We start from the raw sequence: 20,357 nt of genomic DNA on the forward strand, positions 1-20,357 counted from the left end.
ATAAGCCTCCTCCTTCGCCAAGATCCACCCGTTCTTTCTCTCTCTCTCTCTCTCTTCCTCTCTCTCCGTTGCTTCGTACGGTAAACATCGAATATTACGTTACATCATAGATATGTTATTAAAATGCGATATCACGAACAGCGATGCACGATCTATCTAATTAAAAAAAATAATTAGAGGAAGCGTATTAATATTCTGAACGTTAATTAATTTTCTAAACAAGAGGAAATCGCGACGCGACGCCGATTGCCGAGAGGAAAGGAAAAATAATGATTGAACAATATAATTTTTGCTAAACGTCTCTCTTTGAAACTATAAGCCAATTACGTGACATTCGCTCAATCTTTATTATCGCGTATATGTGATTGAAACTTTCCCATATCGCCTCGATATAGATTTTTGCGAGGGTGTCGTCACGGAAAAGGAATATGCGCCTTTCCCCGATTAACGAGCGTTAGCTCATTAAATTTATCGATGTTTAATTATATCGACAGCTCGTTCAGTGCCTCGCTTATGCACGGTGAGAGTAACTCGCAACGTCGTAAAATTAACGAAGATTTGTAATTCGAACGCTGCGCTGTCACGCTGCGTAAGTGCGTAAGTGACGAGCGATAAATTAATTTCTGCTTTTACCGGAGCAATTGGCTTCGTGATGTTTCTTCGCTCCGGAAGCTAATTAAATTTGGAAAAATCAATATATTACGATCATTAGATTTGCAGTAAAGGGATAAGCTAATATAATGTATAAACTATTAAATATAATACTAAATACGAAATAATAAGTAATATCGTTTTTCCACATTGTGTTATTTACAAAAATTTCGCTCTTTCACGATTTTCTTTTCTAGAAGAATTCAATTTTACTTAGCTTATCTGTGAAAAAACGGAGAAATAATTTCTCTAAAAAGGAAGATTCTATTTGCATTCATTTTTTGGCATAAAACTGTTGGCGTTACTCGTGCAGTCGTCATTATCCTGCCTCGGCTGGCTTAGCGACGAAGCGGGGCGGACTCGAGATAAGAGCGCGGACGATTCGAGGTGAAATCGTTCGGTCGACGGATTACGAGCGACACCACGTGATAAACACGATTGTTACGATCGATAAATTCCGGTGCAGGCGGCACCGCGCTCGCGCGTTCTCGTTCTTTCTTCCGTGATGTTTATTTCAGTGCTCCACCAGAGAGAGAGAGAGAGAGAGAAAGAGAGAGAATAATTTCCTCTACGGGGGCGAGGAACAGCAAGCGGGACGTCGTTAAGTCGCAGTAGGAAAATGCTAAATAGGTTTCTGAACCGGTGTAAACGAGCGCCGGAGATTCCCCGATAACGAACTTTAACGTTACGCCGGTGAAGTGGACGCGAGAAGGAGGATCTGTTTCGTCGGGAACACGGAGCTTCTTCGCGTCTCAGCAGCGTGAACCACGACGCGGGTAAAATCGAGCGGAAGTATCGGCGGACGCTGCAACGCGAACCTTTCGTCCTGAATCGACGCGCGTTCCCTATCACCGATTCATTTCACCCGATGTCGCTTGTATGTGACGTCAAGCCACTATCAAATGACGTAGATAGATAGATAAATAGATAGATAGATAGATTAGTAGATAGAAGGAAAGGGGGGAGATTCAATCAAAATATTTTTATATATATTTTTAAGGATATCCCGTACATATCGTATATTTATATCCCTTATATATACTTCATATATTACATGCTCCTTAACACGTGATCGGGTCATTTTTTACCCACTTATGGATCCTTCTTTCCCATTTCTTTGGATTTTCATTACTGGAAGACCCGTCTTCGTCATAAAACAATTAAACAATATCATAAAGTTCAAAAAAGTTCGCGGATAATTGCAGAAAAAAAAGATGAGTGAAAAATGATCTATCCGTGGTGCTACGAAGATGCGTCAGGACTCAAAGGGTTAAATTGATATAACGAGTAACAATTAGAAGAACACGTGTGTTCTCTAATCTACGGAGTAACTCCGACGTAAATTGCACGGAGTATTAACTTCGTGGGAAACGCGGCCGGGTTGAAGTCCCGTGGACGTTTCCCGACCAGCCTTTACCAGCTGCGAGGCTCGAAGATGATCGCACGATGGCTCTCGATATCCCATAACGAGCGATTGGAGGCAGCGCGAGAGCTCGTAGTCTCGAGTGCCCGCCGACGTGGACGACGACGTCAACGGCGACATGATGTTCCTCACCTCGAAAACGAATGCACTTCACTATCTTTCTCTCCCCTTCTCCTTCCCCCCGTTACCCCGTCACGTTTATTCACATGCTTGGAGTGACACACGGGCGTCGTAAAAGCGCCGGCGTCCTTCAGCCCGGCCGTCGTCCCGCGTGGACGATTATTTAATAACGGCCGTATAATTAGTATTCAGTATTCAGTGAATTATACCGAGTGATTTTACCTCGTTAGACTTTATGCGCGCGGCACGTGGAGGCCGCCGTCGCCGCCGCCGTCGTAGAGCCGCTCATAAAAATCACGGTGGCGCCGTTACCGTTAGCGTCGTGCATTAAAGTACTCGGCCCGGAACGCAGGACTCACCACTGTTCGAGCGAGCCTTAAAAATTAATATCAATTCAAGACTCATATTCTCATATATAAATCAGAACACGCAATGTTATTTCTCGCGAAGCGAGTATAATGTATTCGTACATCAACCCTCTGCGGTTTTCGCGTAGCGCACCGACTCTATAAATAAAGTCCGGAGCGCGTACGCCGGCTTTCTTCTCCCGAAGGTATAAATTAGTGCGCCAAGTGCGCGTATGTACAATAAACGCACTGCTTTCTATTTGATTATTTATTCCTTAATTGGATAACGGGAATTACCCGTGAAACTTTCCTCGCGCGTCCGTTTGTTCGAGGAAGCGACGTTGCAGTGTGTTCAGTTACTTACTCGTTCATCCACTTCGGAAGAACCGGGGAATTTTTAAGAAGACTGCGGTGAGAATTGTCAGGGAATTTAATGGGCTCGTAACGTCTACCGATATGTAAAGTTGATCAGCGGAATTGATTTTATTTCAAACGCACTGAGGGAGGTTCGCGGCTCGCGGTCGACGCGCGATTTTTTTCTCGTCGATTTTCGCGGAGGTCGCCAGGAGGAGTCCGTCGCGACGGGAGACTCGGGGAAGGCAGAATGCCGCAGGTTAACCAAGGCTGACAGCAAATGCAAAACGGACGAGCCAGTTTGAGACCAGGAAGCCGTTTGCGCGAAGCCAGCACAAGTGGCAGCCGGGGCAATACGATGTCCCCTCTCCCCCGTTTATTGTCCGTTCTTCCGTCCGTTCGTCTATCCGTCCGTCCTCGCGCTGCTCTTTCACGTGATTATTTTTGCCGGTCGCGGACACAATGAGCGATCTCTGGCCGGTCCCATTGTTCCCGTCCGCGGCGCGATACGTTTTGTACGGCGAGCACCGCGCGAACCCCGGCTCTTGCGCACGTCCACTCTCGCGCATGCATGAGAGTTGCGCCCGGGGATTTATTTTCCCGAGTAGCAACGCTCTCTCGAACGAACGAACGTATCTAAATATATGTACGTCGGCTGCTGCGAGTGGAGAGAGTTCGTTAATTGGAAATAATTGTCTGCGCTTTTTCTCATCGCCATCAGTCGATACCCTGTCGATCCTATTTCACGCAAAAAGTGGGAATCCGTTATGCCGAAGATATCCCTCTTTCAGTTACGAAGTTGGTAGCGTCGTAACTGACTTTGCTTGTGTTCTGTAACGTATATCGGCTGATATGATCCCTATTTGTGGATATGATTATTAGGCACATCGTAATACTGCGTTATAAGCGATCCTTATAAGGCCCTACTTTGGCAGTTGTAACGAGATCTCTTATCCCGGACTTCATACGGCATATCTACTTATTACTAAAGGCTCGGATCTTATCGTCCTTATGAACGATGACGTCACTATCGAAGCCTAATCCGACGCATTAGATACCTAATCAGGTTCCTTGAATATAGGCTATTTCATCGGGATCTGATGCGATATTGCGTATCGCTCCCTGATTACGACCGGATCCGACAAATTATCTGTTTGAAGTACGGAAACCGAATAAGGCTTCTATAAGGTCGTACGACGGTAGTTTGCTCGGGTGTTTCTCTGTGTGTGCCGTGGCTCTAAAGTAAAGAGGTCGATGAACAAAATAGTTGGAAATCATAACATCAACTGATCCATTACGAACTAAGCAAGATAAATTACAGCACACTCTCTCTCTCTCTCTCTCTCTCCATCAACTTTGTAACTAAAAGGGGCATTCTCGACGCATCTAAAAAGTGTAGTCCAGTAGAATAAGAAATTGACCAACCATGTTCGAATGTAAGGAGAACAATCGATTGGGACAGGTGAATTTTTTTATTTTTCTTACAAACATACTCCTACCGCCCATTAGTAGACCACATTTAACGGAACGCGTCTAAGATTTCCTTACGCGCGGAGACTCCTTCAGTGCTTTCGTCCTTCTTTCTTCCTCCACCCCCCGTTTCTTCCCTCAGACCGAAGCGAGCGTTTCGCGGGCGGTCGGGATTGACGCGCGCATGCGGTCGGGATTCTCGGCGCGGCTCGTTAACTTTTACTTTACGGTCGCCCGACGAGATGCGAGGGAAAAAACGGGGGGAGGAAGAATAAAAGCCGAGCGGGAATATATACGGCTTATGCATTCCCCGAGTGCCGCTATCGGCCTCCTCCGTCTTTGTGCAAATTTCGTTATCTCTCTCTTTCTCTCCGCGCGAGCGGCAGCGCGCTCGGCGGCGGATAATCGCGCGCTCGCGCGGATTTTACGCCGCCGTCGGCTCGCCTCGATCGTTATCTATGCAACTACTCCGCGGCCTGCGCTACATTGCGCCCGGCGTCATATTTATAGCGACATCAGCATTCATTTTTAATACCGCTGAAACAGAAGGCGCCAGCCTTTCATCCAGGTGCGCGCGAGCGGCCGCGCACGATATCGACCGGCCGTTTGTTTCGTTCGCGTGTGCGCTCGCCTTCGCGCGTAATAATAAGAACCACCGGCGGGGGTTTTTGCGAGAGAAACCGCGGCGGCTAATCTCGGGACCGGCCGATGAGAGACCGTCGTGCGAGCGCGAGAGGTACGCGCGGAGAGACCGCTTATTTTCGACGATCTTTCTCTCTCCCGGACTGACAGCGCAACGCGCATAATTGCTTTAATCGGCGCAATTAGGAATGGTAATCGCGGATCCGGCTGTAATCGCTACCGATTTCCTCTCTGTCCCGTCCCGCGTCCTCTCCTGTCGCGCGAATCCTGTTCCGCGATCGTTGCCGATATCACTCGACCGAGCGTTGCGAAACCCGCTGATTTAGGCTGCCTGCTCGACGATCCGCGTGATTTGCAACGGTGATTTTGTTCGGGATTTCTTAGCTGCTAACATTGAAGACGCTTAAAGATTTATAGCTGGAGATCCCGAGATTTACGCACGTGTACGACGTAAGCGTGACAGTTCTGATTGATGACTTAATAAATCAGTAATTCTCATCCCGTGAGGGAATAAGTGAATTGGGCAGCGGACTCACTTATTAATCATTTAAACAGTTGGCTTACTTAAGTAGTTCTTACTTTAGTTACTTTAGTTACTATTTTTACTTAAGTACTTTAGTACTCGAATAATTTTCATCCTGGAAATATCTCTGAGAATCGAGCTCTATCGAGTTCTTACTTACGTTTCCTACGTAATATTATTACAACTAATGAAAACGCGTTAATGCTAGATAGTAACTGGGTGGGGTGACTAGGAAAACTGCATACATTTCTACCCGGGACTAGTTCATGGCACTGATCCTCCCGTAAATACGATTCCATCGGGAAAACGCGTGTTAATTTGCGCGATATCGCCGAGATTGCGATTAAAAAATGTCAGTAACCGATATGAAACATTCTGCGTAAAACGTAACGTAACGTTCGATTACAGAAAAAAAGTGCGACGCTCAGAAGAATATCAGAAAGCGTAAATAGAACTTATCCGCTCCCATCAATTGTCAACAGTCCGTTATCAGCCGATCGAGTGATCACAACAATCAAAACAGACAGTACTCGACCTTCAAGCCGGTCAAACATACCTTCGCGCGTCACGAATTTTTCCGAATATTCATAACGTTTCGAACCGGCGACACGCGTGTGTGCCATGGAATAACATGCATCAGTACGTTATTTTTCTTTTCCCCGCGGGCGATTAAAATATTTCGCCGGCTGTTTTGAAAGATTTAATCGGACTCTCGTCGGCATCGCGTTTTATAACACGTGTATCTTCGATCGAATCGTATCTACGTGAGTAATGTGTCAATCTCAGTGTCAGTGCTATGACGAAGCAATCAGGAAGATTGGGTCGAGAAGTCAGGACGCCGGCAGTGATGCGTCATATATTTTCAAGGTACGCGAATTAATTTATGAGATGCAGGTGGTTTCCGTTTTGAACAAATGTTGAACGAATTTATTGAGAACAAGTAGATACGAAAAGTAGGCCGAAATTTCGGCCGGCACATTCATAGCCCCGTCATCATGATAAGTAATTATAACTTCATGAATATCCTGTTTATTTGTCTATTTGTATGAGATAATCAAATATTAAATAATTCTTGCACAAATATTTCTTCGGGCTTCTTCAACATGGAGAAATTATCTGTCGCATCAAGGTGGGACACCGACTTGTATTGCGTTACATCCCGCAGTTTTTCATCTTCAAGTTTAAATGCTTTTTACGATCGGCTGGTTATCCATGCAGCCTGAAATATATACAAATGACGCGTAGGGAAATCTGCTTGAGGAGATACCTCAGCGTGATTCTTATCGTATGACGAAAGACCGATTGCTCGAACATGCTCGACTTTATCTTGAAAATTACTTTATGCCTTTCGACGAGCTCAGTATTAGAAAATAACAACGAGGAGCATTTCTTTTTACAGTCCTCCTTTGGTTTTTCTTTCTTTAAACACGTCAAGCTGCACTGATCTTGCGTCCGTCGTACGAAAGTTCGACTGAATATCGCGTCCGACTCGCAATAAATAACAGATGCAATTTCCGACGCGTAGCTTACTTTTTGCCGCGTTTAATTGGTTCTTCATTGGCTGCGCGTCTAATTCATTGCTCGCAGTTCGAGTTACATCTTATAAGTAAATTAATGAGAGAGAGAGAGAGAAAAAGAGAAACTTGTTGGAATATCGTTGGTGAACGCTGGCCACCGGTGACTATCACGGCCACTCGGACTATTAAGATATGCGCGCATCACTTCGTATATCTTCGAGATTGCTGTGCACGAAGTAGGCCTCTCTTTCTCTTTCTCTCTCTCTCAAGTAAAGCAAGCGGGTTTCCGGCCGGATTAAAGTAAGTCCGTCCGCGCGTTAAATTACGTCAACGTCGTTGGAGCACTGCTCCAATTAATTCAGCTCGCATTGGCACGTCTTTCGATAGTCGCGATAGTCCATTTTTGTCGGCGCATCAGCCGCCGCTGCGTGTCGGCAATCATAACACGATTCTTCCCTTCGTTCTTTCACACGCGGCGTTGTGTGAGCTTTGCCTCATTGCCCTGGTAGAAATCGAACCCCGTGGGTGTCTAGCAAGGTAGTAAATCAGTAGTGTCTAACGTCACTACTAGCCAGTAAGTCCGGAGCTACAATAGGTGTGGAAAGTCTCCAGTCTGTTGTTCCAAGCGTTAAATTGTCACGTGATTTCCAGTAAGCGTTTCCAGTGTTACGTAGGAATTCCTTCAGATTAGTGTTATTGCGACTTTCGGCAATGCTGGAAATGTTTTTCGTCAAAAATTACGTTACATTTTATTGCTTAGAGCGAAAGACTGAAAACATACCACACCATTGTTTGTTATATTTTTTTTTTTTTAGATTTATCTTATTTCTCGCAACCGCGTCACTTCTCTCCGATTAATCAGTCAGCGGTGAACTAGCAACGAGTTGGAACATTTCATCTAGCCTGCATTAATTAGCTACTAGCTTTTGATTCAGGCCGACTAGACTATATTTCTACTCGGGTATAAGCGAAATCGTATATTCTCGGCGTTCTCGCGCTTGTTTCTGGCCAACGCGAGCGGATAGGCGAGCGGGTCGGTGGGACGGAGCGAGATAGAGTCGTTTGAATTAACGAGGGGCCGCGGTGGTAAGTGATAAAGGTATCCCGCGACGATCGCGGTTAATTCCCGGGCACGATTAATCTGTCTGAATTACTACCGACTTACGCTCGCTCATCGTTCGACGTTTAATTACAACCGTCACGTACCGTGTTCGTCGCGCGCGCGCGGGAGGTGCGATGACGACGGTGGCTTGCAGTCACGCGGTTCCTTCCCTCGCAGACATCTTCGGATCGATATTGCTTCGGATATCCCCCGCGTCGCAATTTAGATCTGCATCTCTGACAGCGGCTTGACAGCTTGAGTAGCGTCTGAGAGCGTCTGTGAGAAGTTCAACGTGAGATTGAGATCTAGACATTATGCTGTGGAGTATCAAAGCGGCAAATGAATAAGTAATTCGAGACTATTTGACGGGAAACGGATGAATTATTCGATGCCAAATGAAAAAGTAGAACCTTTTGATCGGTCGAGATACGGGTGTAGGATTTAAAAAATTCTTAATCTGAATTTGGAAGATACTTTTTGTTTTTTTTTTTTTTTTTTTTTTTAGAAGAAAGCGTCAAAACTGACGCAAGTACGAAAAGTCGACACATCCATATTTCTCGTGGTAAAAATTGTATCGAATTCTGTCAGTACGTGAACTTCACCCACTCCTTGCAGCAGATAGAATCGAAATGATAGTTTCTGTTTGCAAGCGCGTTTAATTACGTTATAGTGAAAGTTGACTTTTCGACGTGCTGACGTTCCTCTCGAGCTGTTTTCTCGTAAATTTTTTTAGTAACAAATCAGCGATAAATAATTTATCGAATAATATTATTTTATAATGTTAGTTTTGAACTTTTTAAATCGTCTCGGGTCTTGCGTCTTTTGTCAATAAACAACGCGAGAAAGATTAGGATTAAGTATAATGTCTGAAGACGAAGTTAAGACGGTTTTATATATAAAATCCGACTGTGAATACCGGCCTTGGTGTGTCGCGACAGAAGAGAGATTCCGTGCCTTATCCGCCTTCGTTTCTCGAGAAAAATGAAAAGGGATTTTCAATCAGCACGAGGAGAAGTCCGTTACGAGGCGGTAACGTCGCGTAATTAGATATCATGCGGGCACTTCGTGCTATAAGACGGCTGGCTGGCAGACCGCGTGTGGATTTCAAGTTTGCCCAACGTGTGTCGCATGCATGTGTGCGCTCTGCGAATATAATTACAATAATCTACACCGCGTGTTTTAAAGATAGAATTTGATGCGGGCGACGCTATCTCGCGCGCGGCGCGGGATACGGTTTGTCGTTTTTTTCGCGCACGGAGCGATAAATATGGGAACGATAAATACGGCTGCTCGATGTTGCTGCGACAAGCGCGCGTAATGCAATAACAAATGGAATTTACGCGAGAGGCGTCCGCAAATTACACGTTTCGCGTTGGTCCGCTCGAAGAAGCGGCCGTTCGGAGATACCCCGCGATTTGCACAGGATTGCAAATCGAGCCGCAAAGAATCGGAGTTTTCCTGCTGAGGAAGTTAATGCCGTATTTGTTCGCGTTAATTATCACACGACTTTTGGAAAGCACACGAATACAATATTAAATTGACATATTTTTCTAACGTTAAAGTAAGGCAAAATTTCGTCAAACTTTTCGGCGTCGCTCCTAAATGCAATCTAGATCAATTCGTAACATCGTCATTGTTTTGCCGTCGCGATATATCCTTAATTATTAGCGTTGCGCCGCGCGTCACGGTCCGCCAATCTGTGCACGCTCTCTTTCCCTTTCCCCGCGGCCGCCTTTTCGCCCCCTCGTGCGGGTTCTGTGGTTGCGCAAGATTTTGCACAACCTCGGGAGATGCGGACGTGCGATGATCTACCACACGACCGCCGACGATGTACGGCGCGTCCATTATTTATTGTTTCGTAAGGTGCGAGCGTGTAAGCAGCTTCGTCAATCGCGATTGTTCAGCGGCGATAGTCGCGCTCGCGCGCGCGAGAGGAAAGAAAGATGAACGTGGCCGGTGGGAGACGCCGCGCGTCGATGGGAAAGTCGAGGCATTCCACGCGGCGCCCTGCAAAGGGCGAGCTTCTCGCCGACCGTCGTCTCCGGTGTCCTCGTGTCGCTCACCCGTAAAAGGACAGATCGCGGCGACGCGAGTAGAAGGTCCATGAACGCACGTCGTAAATGTTATCATAATTTTATGCGCGTGTTGACACATTAACTGCAAAACGCGCGTTATCTCGTAACTGGTGTGCGAAAAGAATTCTCCGTTCCGCATATAGATCAGCATGCGCGTTAACTCGTATTTTATTATTTTATGGGTTTCGTTGAATAATAGATTAACATATTAAGATAACGCGCTGATCCGAAACTGCGCCGGGAATTAAGTAATTAACATAAGGCTGTGGCACGTCGACGTGTTAGCGCGCTTTGTGATCGGGAATTGAAGCGAATAAACTTATAAGAGGAAATTCATGCGATCGCTGAATGTCGACTGTCGGGGTTGAAATAATTTGCCACTGCACCGCATCGCACGCAAAAAAGTAAAAGTGTTAGAATCAAGTAAACACAATAACCTGCTTTTTCAGTTTCTTATATCAAGTAATATTTTTATCGATTAAAATATAGTTTAACAGCTTGTAATAAATATTTCCTCGAATCGCGCAACATGCCGTTTCTTTTACCTCTCAACCTTACGTATAAATTTTCACGCCCACTTACCTGAAAGTCAGTCGGGTTTCTAACAATAACCAACAATTCTCGTCACTGGCAAATATTTACGGTAACCGATTCCCGAATTACCTTCTCCTCTCCGTCGCAATTACAAGTCGTCCGAGGCGAATTCTCCAAGGCGCGAAATTGAGTTTCGCGCGGGGACGGCCGGCACATACGGCGAAAACGAGAACGCAGAACTCGTTTGTCGTCCCGCGTGCGTGCACTGCCACCTTTTAAACGCGCACGGCCCTTGCTCCCGTTTTATCGTTTCGCGACACGACGATCTGCTGCACGGCCGATCGCCAGGTGTGGGAGTGACTGAAAGATACCCAATTCGATAAGACAGCCGATCGTCGGACAATGCCGCGACGCTATCGATCGGAATCGTAAGCGAGCCTACGGGCCGATCGTTCGACGATAGATGACCCGAATCGTTAAGAGCTTCCGCTGCGTGTACACGTACACGCGCATGAATATGCATACACGCGATCGACGGCCGATTATGGCGGCCCCCGGCCGACGCACCCGATCATTTTCCTCCGTCGGCGATACTTTCCTCGATCATCGATTTAATTGCAATGCCGGCCGGCGAGTGTTTCGCTAGTGCGATCTATAAATAGATAGTTAGATAGCTAGGCAAACGAACAACTAGTCGAAATATAATAACTATTATTCTAAACAGAAAAAGAAGTCTTAAGTTAATGATAGATATTCTCATACACGTAAGCAAGAATATTATAATATTCTTAGAATACTATAATATTCTTAGTTTTTAATTGAGCACAAATAATACAAATTCAATCAAATCAAGACTAAAAGTCTGCTAAGATTATAACATTCTAGCTTTAAGAATCTAGACTTTTTTCTCTTAAATTTTCTTTATCGTGTATACCGAAGGATTTTTACCCGTTAAAAAATGAAAATAATAATAATCCTCACCTTCGCGAAGCGACATCGACGGGATCGAGAAATATGAAATGTCCATTTCGTAAGACGATCGTGTGTCGCGTCGAAAGTTTCTAAAACGCGAATTATGACAATATCATGCGCGAATTATCGCTCTCGAAGCAATTCAATCGTGTCTGGATTGTACTTTGATCATAGATCGGGAAAGAGAGGGAAACTTCGATAATAACAATTTTCCGCGGCTAAGTTGGTCGGGCGTGACGTGCCCGCAAAGGAGGAACATTCGTTGCGTCATTAAGCGTTATTAGTTCGTTGTTAATTCTTTTTTCAGTTTCGTGCTTCGTGCGTCATTAACGAGTCGTTAAATTTTAACGAGCCAATAACCGGCCGGCCGTTGTTCGACTTGTTTTTGGATATAATGACCGCGTCAAGCGCATGAACTTTAATTTTTCCCGCAACAATCACGCTATCTGTATGTTTTTCGATTTGCCTTGTTTTTTTTTTTTTTTTTTTCAAGCAAAATACCTTTCGCCAGTCTTAAACTTAAAGAGCAAACGGCTCGATCGTTTACGTTTAGTCAAACGGTGCATTAATTTAACGCTCTTCTTATGCGAGAAAATATCTTTCTTTTCTCTTCACATTTTTTTTTCCATAGAAGAAACTAACGAAAGGCACCTAAAAGACTCGCAAGGTATGTTGAACTCGATACTCTCGACACAAGTAATTTCGGAATCCGTTATAATGAAATCTGCCGTGAAAAACTCAATATTATTATCAATCAACGATTATTACCGATATTATAACGAACGTGAAAAATACTCGATCGCTTTTAGTTAAAACGCTTTTTGATTAAATAACAGTGTTCTACGTTCCGCTTAAGCGACCGCGGGGAAAAAACGCCGCAATAGGAAACGGCAGTCGAGCATGAACGCGAGAAATTCCGCGAGATAAGTGGTGGTCCTTCACAGAGAAGCGAAGAATGTTGCACGCCAGCCGCGATAACGATAACGATGAACACAGACCCGGGGAAAGAGGGAAAGAACGGAAGAGAATGAAAGAGAGACGGGGGGGGGGNGCTCGTGCACATAATTAACGGGTTTCCGATTGGAGCTAAGTTCCTCGATAACTGCAATTGTATCGCCGTTGTACGTTTTAAGTAGCGATGGGATACGGTATGATTAAAGTGCACACTCGAGTTTTTCTTTTTTTTTTTTCGGGATCGGCGATGCTATTTCCAACGTGCATTACCTGCGTTTCCTCGTACCGAAAATTAGCAGTCTACGTGCGCGTAGTAAATACAACGTTTTTTTTTTGTGCAGGAAAAGGGAGAGAGAAAGAGAAAGAGAAAGATAATTTTATCTTTCTAATATTATATACACAATATTAAGTCATATTACATAGACACGTGTATTAAAAGAAATTAAGCGTCGTGGTTCAAGAACATTTGCAAAATGGTAATAGTGCACGATTATTATTATTATTATTATGAAACACCTATTACTTTGAAATTGTTACATCTGTTTCACACAGAATTATCACATTGTACCGGACATTACTGATCGTTGAGTTATCCAATCACTAAGAAGTTTTCAAGAGCTACGCAACCATCGCATAGCTCTTATTGGCTTGAAAATTTCTTAGCGACTGAATATCTGAGAGCTTTAATATTTAATCATACTGATCAACACAGAAATTGCATCTTGGATCTAAATCGTCAATTCCAGTTAATCTTATGGTGTTGATCGCGAATGTAACAATTGAAATTAAAACTTGGTTCTAGCATGTTTCACGATTTAACTGGCGAACTTTTACCTTCTCGCGCCTTTTTCGTGCCGCGAAAGCTTCCGTTGAATTCTAATCGCGCGCCTTGAACCGCGCATCGAGCATTATCGCAGATCGTAGATTTAATTGCAGCTTCGGTTAGCCGCCAAGGCCTCTTTTACGGCGATTAAGGTCCGCGGAGTGTTGCACAGGGTTATCCTAACCCGTCGGCTGGCTTCGTCGTCAGCTGAACGAAAAGTCGAAAAGGTGCAATAATCGAACTCTTCCAGCCGCAATAACGCGCGCCTCGCTTCGCTCGCATAGAGAGAGAGAGAGAGAGAGAGCTAAGTAGAGAGTATAAGACCCACTCTTTACGTTGCAAATGCTTTGAAGCGCCGTATAAACCAATCGAATTCTTCCTTTAAGCGCTTCAAAGTAACGTTTGCAGCATCAAATGAATCGTATCTACAGATAGGAGCGTTTATTTACACTCTAAGGTTTTGAACACTCTAATGTCGGTATTCATAGTCAGATCTTATATTTAAGACTGTCTTAAGTTCACCTTCAGATGTTTAGTAGCTATTGAAATGAACCGTACCTGAAGATGAACTTAAGACGGTCTCAAATACAAAATCCGACTGTGAATACCGGTCTAAGAAAGTTACGATATAGTTGGCATATTATAGGTGTTTCACGAAATATCGTAATATTTCATACATTGATATAAACAAATAGATTTGTTATAAATATACCGATGTATATTGCATCACGATGAGTTGTGAAAGATCTGATTATATAATATGCTCTTTTTACGTTGTAGGGTATCAAAAAAATGGATATACAACGAAATAGCAATGTCTGCTGCTAAATTTTCGATCATTTTAGTTTGTTGTAATAAGAAGTAACGCGTTCATCCCTTTTGATTAAAAAAAAAAAAAAAAAAAAAANGTGGATGAGAGCACAAAAGGTGAGGGGGGAGGGACGAGTTATTGCCGTGAGCGCGTTAACGTATTGAGTCGCTTAAATCAGGCAGGTGCGCGACGCATTATAAATTCTCGGCGTCGCGGCACCGCAAAGTGTCTTTCGATACGTTCTCGTGGTCGGCCGGCCGGCGCTTTATGCGGAAAAATTGCACGGGACGACGCAGAAAAATGCGCACGCGAAACGGAGGGGGAGAGGGTATTCGCTGTATTATTCATTAGATCGCCACGATTCCTCGCGAAAAGTGGGCGCCCGCGATCGAGCGAGTCCGCTGCCGGCCGGGGCTGTCCGTCCGCTTTTACGGCGGGCGTTTCGCGGCGGATATCATGAAAATTAATAGTGAAACGCCGGGCGCGCGCTCTACCGGGCGGGCTTTTTCGATCGGCCGATCTGTCGGTGGCCTCTCGACTTAATGGACCGAGTTCTTTTCGACAGACGCCGGTATCAACCGCGGACGCGATTTATGCTTCTACGAAGGCATTCTCACCAGCGGCAAAAATGATCCGCGGGACGCGGCTGTCGACTCGATCGTCGTTTTTCTCTCTCTCTCTCTCTCCTCTCTCTCTCTCTTCCTTTTCTTCCCTTTCGGTAAAGACCTTCGATCCACTCGAGCGAGCGCTAAGTTGAAATTGAAATGAAAAATTAAGTCGTGGGGTATTACGCATACGGGAGAGAGAAAGAGAGAGAGAGAGAAAGAGAGTGTGTGTGTGTGTATGTGTGTGAGTGAGTGAGTGAGTGTAAAGTGGGTAAAAACGGAAGTTATCTGGCAGTTGGATCCAGCGTAAGCGCGATTCCTCGATTCGTTCTTGCAGGATCAGTTGCGAGCTAAATGGAACTACCCGCTCGACGGGACTACTCACTCACATGCTCTGATTGTTCCCCGAGTGGTGTATAATTTTTGCCGTGATTAACGAAACCGCGGAGCGCGATGTTGAGCGCGCTCGACATTAATAAGACGTATCGGATCCAGAAGCGTTTCAGTCGTCAGACCTCTAATTAGGCCGTGAATCCCAATGTTCACGTTAATCACTCCGCTAGGAGGCCACTTAATGACGTCCGATAAAATCTGTCGCGAATCTCACCAACGATTCTTCCCGCTTGATTCACTGTTTATTTAACAAATTACACGCTTACAGTTTCTTCTACCTTCCTCTCTCTCTCTCTCTCCCTTTCTCTCTTTTTCTTTCTTGTATCAGATACAATAACTATCTATCATCTCGAGGTATATATACGCTCTATATCTTTATATACGAATTCCTTCGATTTTCATCCCACGCATCGAACTCGACGTTCGTCGAGCTCATGCGATTTCATACACACAGAAAAACCAGGCATCATTTCTGATAAAAAAAAAAAAAGAAAGTCGGAGATAGCCAGACTCTTACTTGAGGTACTTTAGCGAGGGACGGCAAGTGCCGGTCACTTGCCGCCGACGTTGTTGTTCAGCTCTGGTTATCTTCCTTCGCGTTGGCAGTTGCGGCACGAAGAAGATTAACTGCGGCGTTACCGCTTGCCGAGCTTGACGTTTACCGCTGCAAAACAGCTGTGTTACGTTACAAAGACAGGACTCAAGGCGCTCTAGACTGACCGAGTGGCGATGATAGTGGCAACGTAAAAGACTCTGCGCGAGTCTTCTCCGCGCACTGTCCGCTGATGCATCGACGAGTGAAATGAAGTTGCGACAGAGCAACTCTTCGCGCGGACGACTCGCGAACGCGAGCTTCGAATACCGCTGCCGCACGTCGCATGTCTGCCCTCGTTAGCGTATTATTTGATCAGCTTTGTTCAGTGAAAGTTTGATTCGGCCTCCGCGCACGATCTGCCGAACAATCGACTGCAGACTGCTCAAACAATTCACGAACGAGAAGAGACAAGACGGATCCGGCACGTCTGTCTCTCTTTCTCTCTTTCGATCGGGGAGAATTTTGTAGTGAAGATATTTTATGGGACTTGTAGCCGAGAAACATTCTCCATTTTGATTTATTACCTTTGTACACAGAAAGAAAAAATGTCTAAGCAATAAAAGAGATTTACACTCGGTGAGTTCTAGTAACTTGTTTGTTTATACTAGAAGACATGTTCTTACACTGAGACAATATTTTTGTCGAATGAGAATATATCCATTTTCTTAAATCTGTAGCTTTCCATGAAAATAATTGTTTATTCCAGTCTATTTCAATAAAAATCTCCTATTTAAATAGAAAAATTTAAAGAGGAAAAGAGAGTTAAATATGTTATTATTAATACTCGCCGCATAAATATTTTTTTATTGTTCCGACATCTTTCCTCTCAGTGTACGTTTCGTACGTGCTATTTATATTTTTGGGGAATAAAATCTATTAGAACGTTTATTTTGTTTCTCAGCAAGATCGATTTTCTAATGACAGTCTATTCGTGCGCTACAAGAGAAAATATAGTAAAACTAAAAGGCTTTTAAATGAAAAAGTTGAAATATTCTTTCCGTGTACCGTGGATAAATTTGTTTTTCTCGACGGAAACATCGGAGAAACAGCACACGTTAATCATATTTCAAATTTAGAATTGCGTACAAATATACATCTTTTCATAGTGAATATTACGTTGTTAATACTCATAAATAGAAAATACGTCCGACGGAAAAGCGCAGAAAGTTCCAGTTTCACTTGAAACGGTTGCACGGTTGGTACCAGCAAGTTTACGTCGAGTTGGACGTAATAGTATGATTTCGCGTGAGCGCGTAGTAGAAACATGTGGCGCACGTGGCGTGCAATTAGTTCGGATAATTATCACGAAAAATGAGAAGCGCGTTGCGGGCGCCAGGCCGATGGTCGTCGCACAGCTGCATCTTGTTTTCTGCCCTTTTGCCGGCTCGACCGAAAGAAGATTAACCGGTCTTTTGTCATGTGCGAACAACGCGTCGCATTTATCACAAACATGGCCCCAATGGGTGTCTTTATATCTCGTTTTAGAACCCCGAAGATTACTTTGAACGATTGCATAAATTCGGGTCAGAATTGGGCTCGTGGGAGGTCACTCGAACGATCGGATCATTTTTTTATTCCCGAAAACGAAATATTATTCCCTCCAAATATAATACTCTTTTTTTCTATCAAACAACATGGCTTACTCTAGTAAAACGACAACATTTTCATTCAAACAAAGTGATATTTGATATGGAATTATGTTGTTTATATTAAATAAACCCAAGTCAAACGAATATATACGAAGAAACCGATTTCTCTGTATAAATTACAGATCGTCTGATTTGATACTACCGAGTCTACGATGTATAGAATATCGCGATGTAATGATCGAGGTTTTTCTTCGCGAGGATTTCACGGGATGCACGGATTATCCGCGAAATTAACGAGGTTACGATACGATACGTTTCGCAACGCATGTCGGCCGTTATTCAAGCGTTATAGATCGTTCGCGCAAAAATACGGCGAACGAGCGAGAATATCGTGCGTTCTCGCGGACGATTAATTCAATTAAATTTCTGTCATCGTGCGCGCGCGCGATTTTCGCGATTTAATAGACGCGCGGCGAGGCGCAAGAAACGTGTTAAAACGGTGCGCATACATCCTTATTCATTTTCCTCCGTGCGGTTACACAACGGCCGGCGGTTTTTGCGAAACGGCCGCGCTTGTGAACGTCGTGCTTTGTCGCGCGTAATGGCCAAGGCGGGTTCGTATTCGCCTCCGCCGCCACTTGCAGCAAGAAATGCAATCGGGTTGCAACGGTTCCCCGGCAATCGGAGATCCGTAGTATATAGACCGCGTAAAATGCCCTTACAACATCGGGCCGGGCATGGATATTACGTTGTAAACTGACGGGGGTCAATTACTCTTAATAACGAAACTCACCTTTACAAAGTGAGGCGCGACGAACGAAAAACGTTGAGCAGAAATTGCGTATCAGAGCGAAATACACCGTTTGGGAAACCCGCAACGGGCGAACAGTTCGGTCTGAATGAAGCTTGAAAATCAATTACGAGGGTTTAATTGGATGAAATATGAATAAGAAGTTAAGTGCAAGTTGGTCAACTATATTCGGTACTTACATGTATATAAGAAGATATCAGCAAAGTCTACGCAGAGAAAAGTAATTCTGCTGTTGCGCGCACTGAGAAGAAAAGTATTCACAAATTTATCTATAGGATACAAGGTTTATTTCACAGAAATTATTTTACAGAAACCTTATCTCTGTGCAAATAATTTCACCTTATTTTACCCGATTCAGCGTAGATTCAGCGAAAAAATATATTCAGCGAATGGCAAATGAGCACTCTCAACAAATCGCTGTGCGCACAGCGTAACTGACAGATTTTGCCGTGACAGCATGAAATTTGTTGCGACAGTAAATTATTCTTTTCTGTGCAATTACACGGAACCGATTGGAGATTATTCCCGAATTTGCTTTAATTATATTGATAATGTAACATTATACGAATTAAACTCTCGCCGGTTTTCAATATCAGATACTTAGATGCCCCCCCTCCCCCCTTCTTATCTGATCATAATGCATCGTGTTCTCCCTCTCCCCTTTCATCGGAGATAAAGATGTCCAAAAATATTCACGAGTTCGCCGGAAGGTAGAAGTGCATCTGCTCGACCTGTTTCGCCGTAGCATCGAATGCGTTCGAATCGTCTCGCTGGCTGGCATCGCTGGCCGTCTTTCGCGATCAAAGCGGTCTTCCTCTCTCTGTCCCTCTCGGGATCTCTCTGGCGTTCGCGGACTCGTAAAAATTAATAACCGAAACATCGAGCGACAGCGAGCGGCGTGTGGAACGTCTTCGCTTTGGCGGCGATGCTGCCGCGGCAACCCCAGTCGCTGTCACTTTTCACGGTACAGCAAGAAGAAGAAGATAAATGTTCAGCCGTTACATGCGACGGAGCATGGCGGAGGAGGCGACGGTCGGCGAGGAAGGGGCACGAGACGTGGGCCGGTAGACGGATCTCGGAGCCGTGCATAAATATCACTACCGTTTTGAAGTACGGTTCCGTGTCACGTGTGCAAAAGGCGCGCGAGCCACCACGAACGGGCGACGCGGTTGAAATTGAGCTCGTCGCCAGCCAGAGAACTTCACGAATCTAGGAAGCATCGGAGATGCTCAAACGGAGATCGGAACACGAACGGACGCGCGGATTCTCGACGAATGTCCGCGAATTTCCCGCGGATTTAGATTTTCCTCGTGTTCTTCGCCTCGAGTATGACGCTGCGACGTTGGCTCGCGCGAATCTTGCGAATTTTGCCAGCGGGATGAGGAAGAAAGTCGACACCGTCGTTGCCGGGAATCTCAAAGTCGCGTTACTATCGAGGGATCGTCGCGGGTCGACGAGCAAAGATAAACGATTTTAATTGTGGAACTTGAGATACCGGAATGAAAAAATAGCGTGGGAAAGATGCGTCCCGAAATTAAGTTTCGGTCGGGAAACGTAAGGATTATTTATCAGGAGGTGTAAATGAATTCGTTGCCAAGAATCAAGATTTATTTATGAAGAAGATTTAAGAAGAAGAAACGGAAATCCTCCGAATAGACGCAAACAGTCATCAGTTTCAAGCGTTCGCATGATACTCGATTAGAGCAGATCGTCATTTAATTAGTAGTAACATAATATTCGACTCGGATGGCGACGTTTCTATTCGTACTATATCAAAGATACGAATGCGCGATTACACGCCGGCGTACACGGATATATCCGGCTGAAACGAAATCCTTCTCGACGACGAGGACGAGGAGGTATTATCGCTCTCCTCGCAAAGCGCGCACGTAGGTAGTTAGGTAGGTAGGCTGCGACGTCGCGAAGTCTCGACTGAAGTGCCGTCGCGATTCTTGAATTTCGCCAAGTGGCCACGGTGGCGTGAGCAGAATGCAAATTTCATTCGTAGGCAGAGACTGGACGGAGAGGTGGAGAAAGAGAGAGAAA

The 20,357-nt window shown here is 44.8% G+C and overlaps 1 protein-coding gene and 1 long non-coding RNA gene across 2 annotated transcripts in view; one reads left to right on the forward strand and one right to left on the reverse strand.

Moving 5' to 3' along the window:
* Nucleotides 1-20,357, forward strand: part of LOC106745830 (UPF0489 protein C5orf22 homolog) — a 717,157-nt gene that overhangs the window by 80,413 nt on the left and 616,387 nt on the right. The gene's annotated exons all lie outside the window — the stretch shown is intronic.
* The window catches only part of LOC106745846, a 299,346-nt gene continuing 285,450 nt past the window's right edge, over nt 6,462-20,357 (reverse strand). The window contains exons 4-5 of the long non-coding RNA XR_001374561.1: nt 8,254-8,425; nt 6,462-6,749 (exon numbers count right to left, since the gene is read on the reverse strand). This is a non-coding gene — a long non-coding RNA (uncharacterized LOC106745846). The remainder of the gene's footprint in view (nt 6,750-8,253; nt 8,426-20,357) is intronic.

Source organism: Dinoponera quadriceps, unplaced genomic scaffold (genome assembly GCF_001313825.1).
Source record: "Dinoponera quadriceps isolate SergipeBrazil2010 unplaced genomic scaffold, ASM131382v1 scaffold120, whole genome shotgun sequence".
Taxonomy (NCBI): Eukaryota; Metazoa; Arthropoda; class Insecta; order Hymenoptera; family Formicidae; genus Dinoponera; species Dinoponera quadriceps.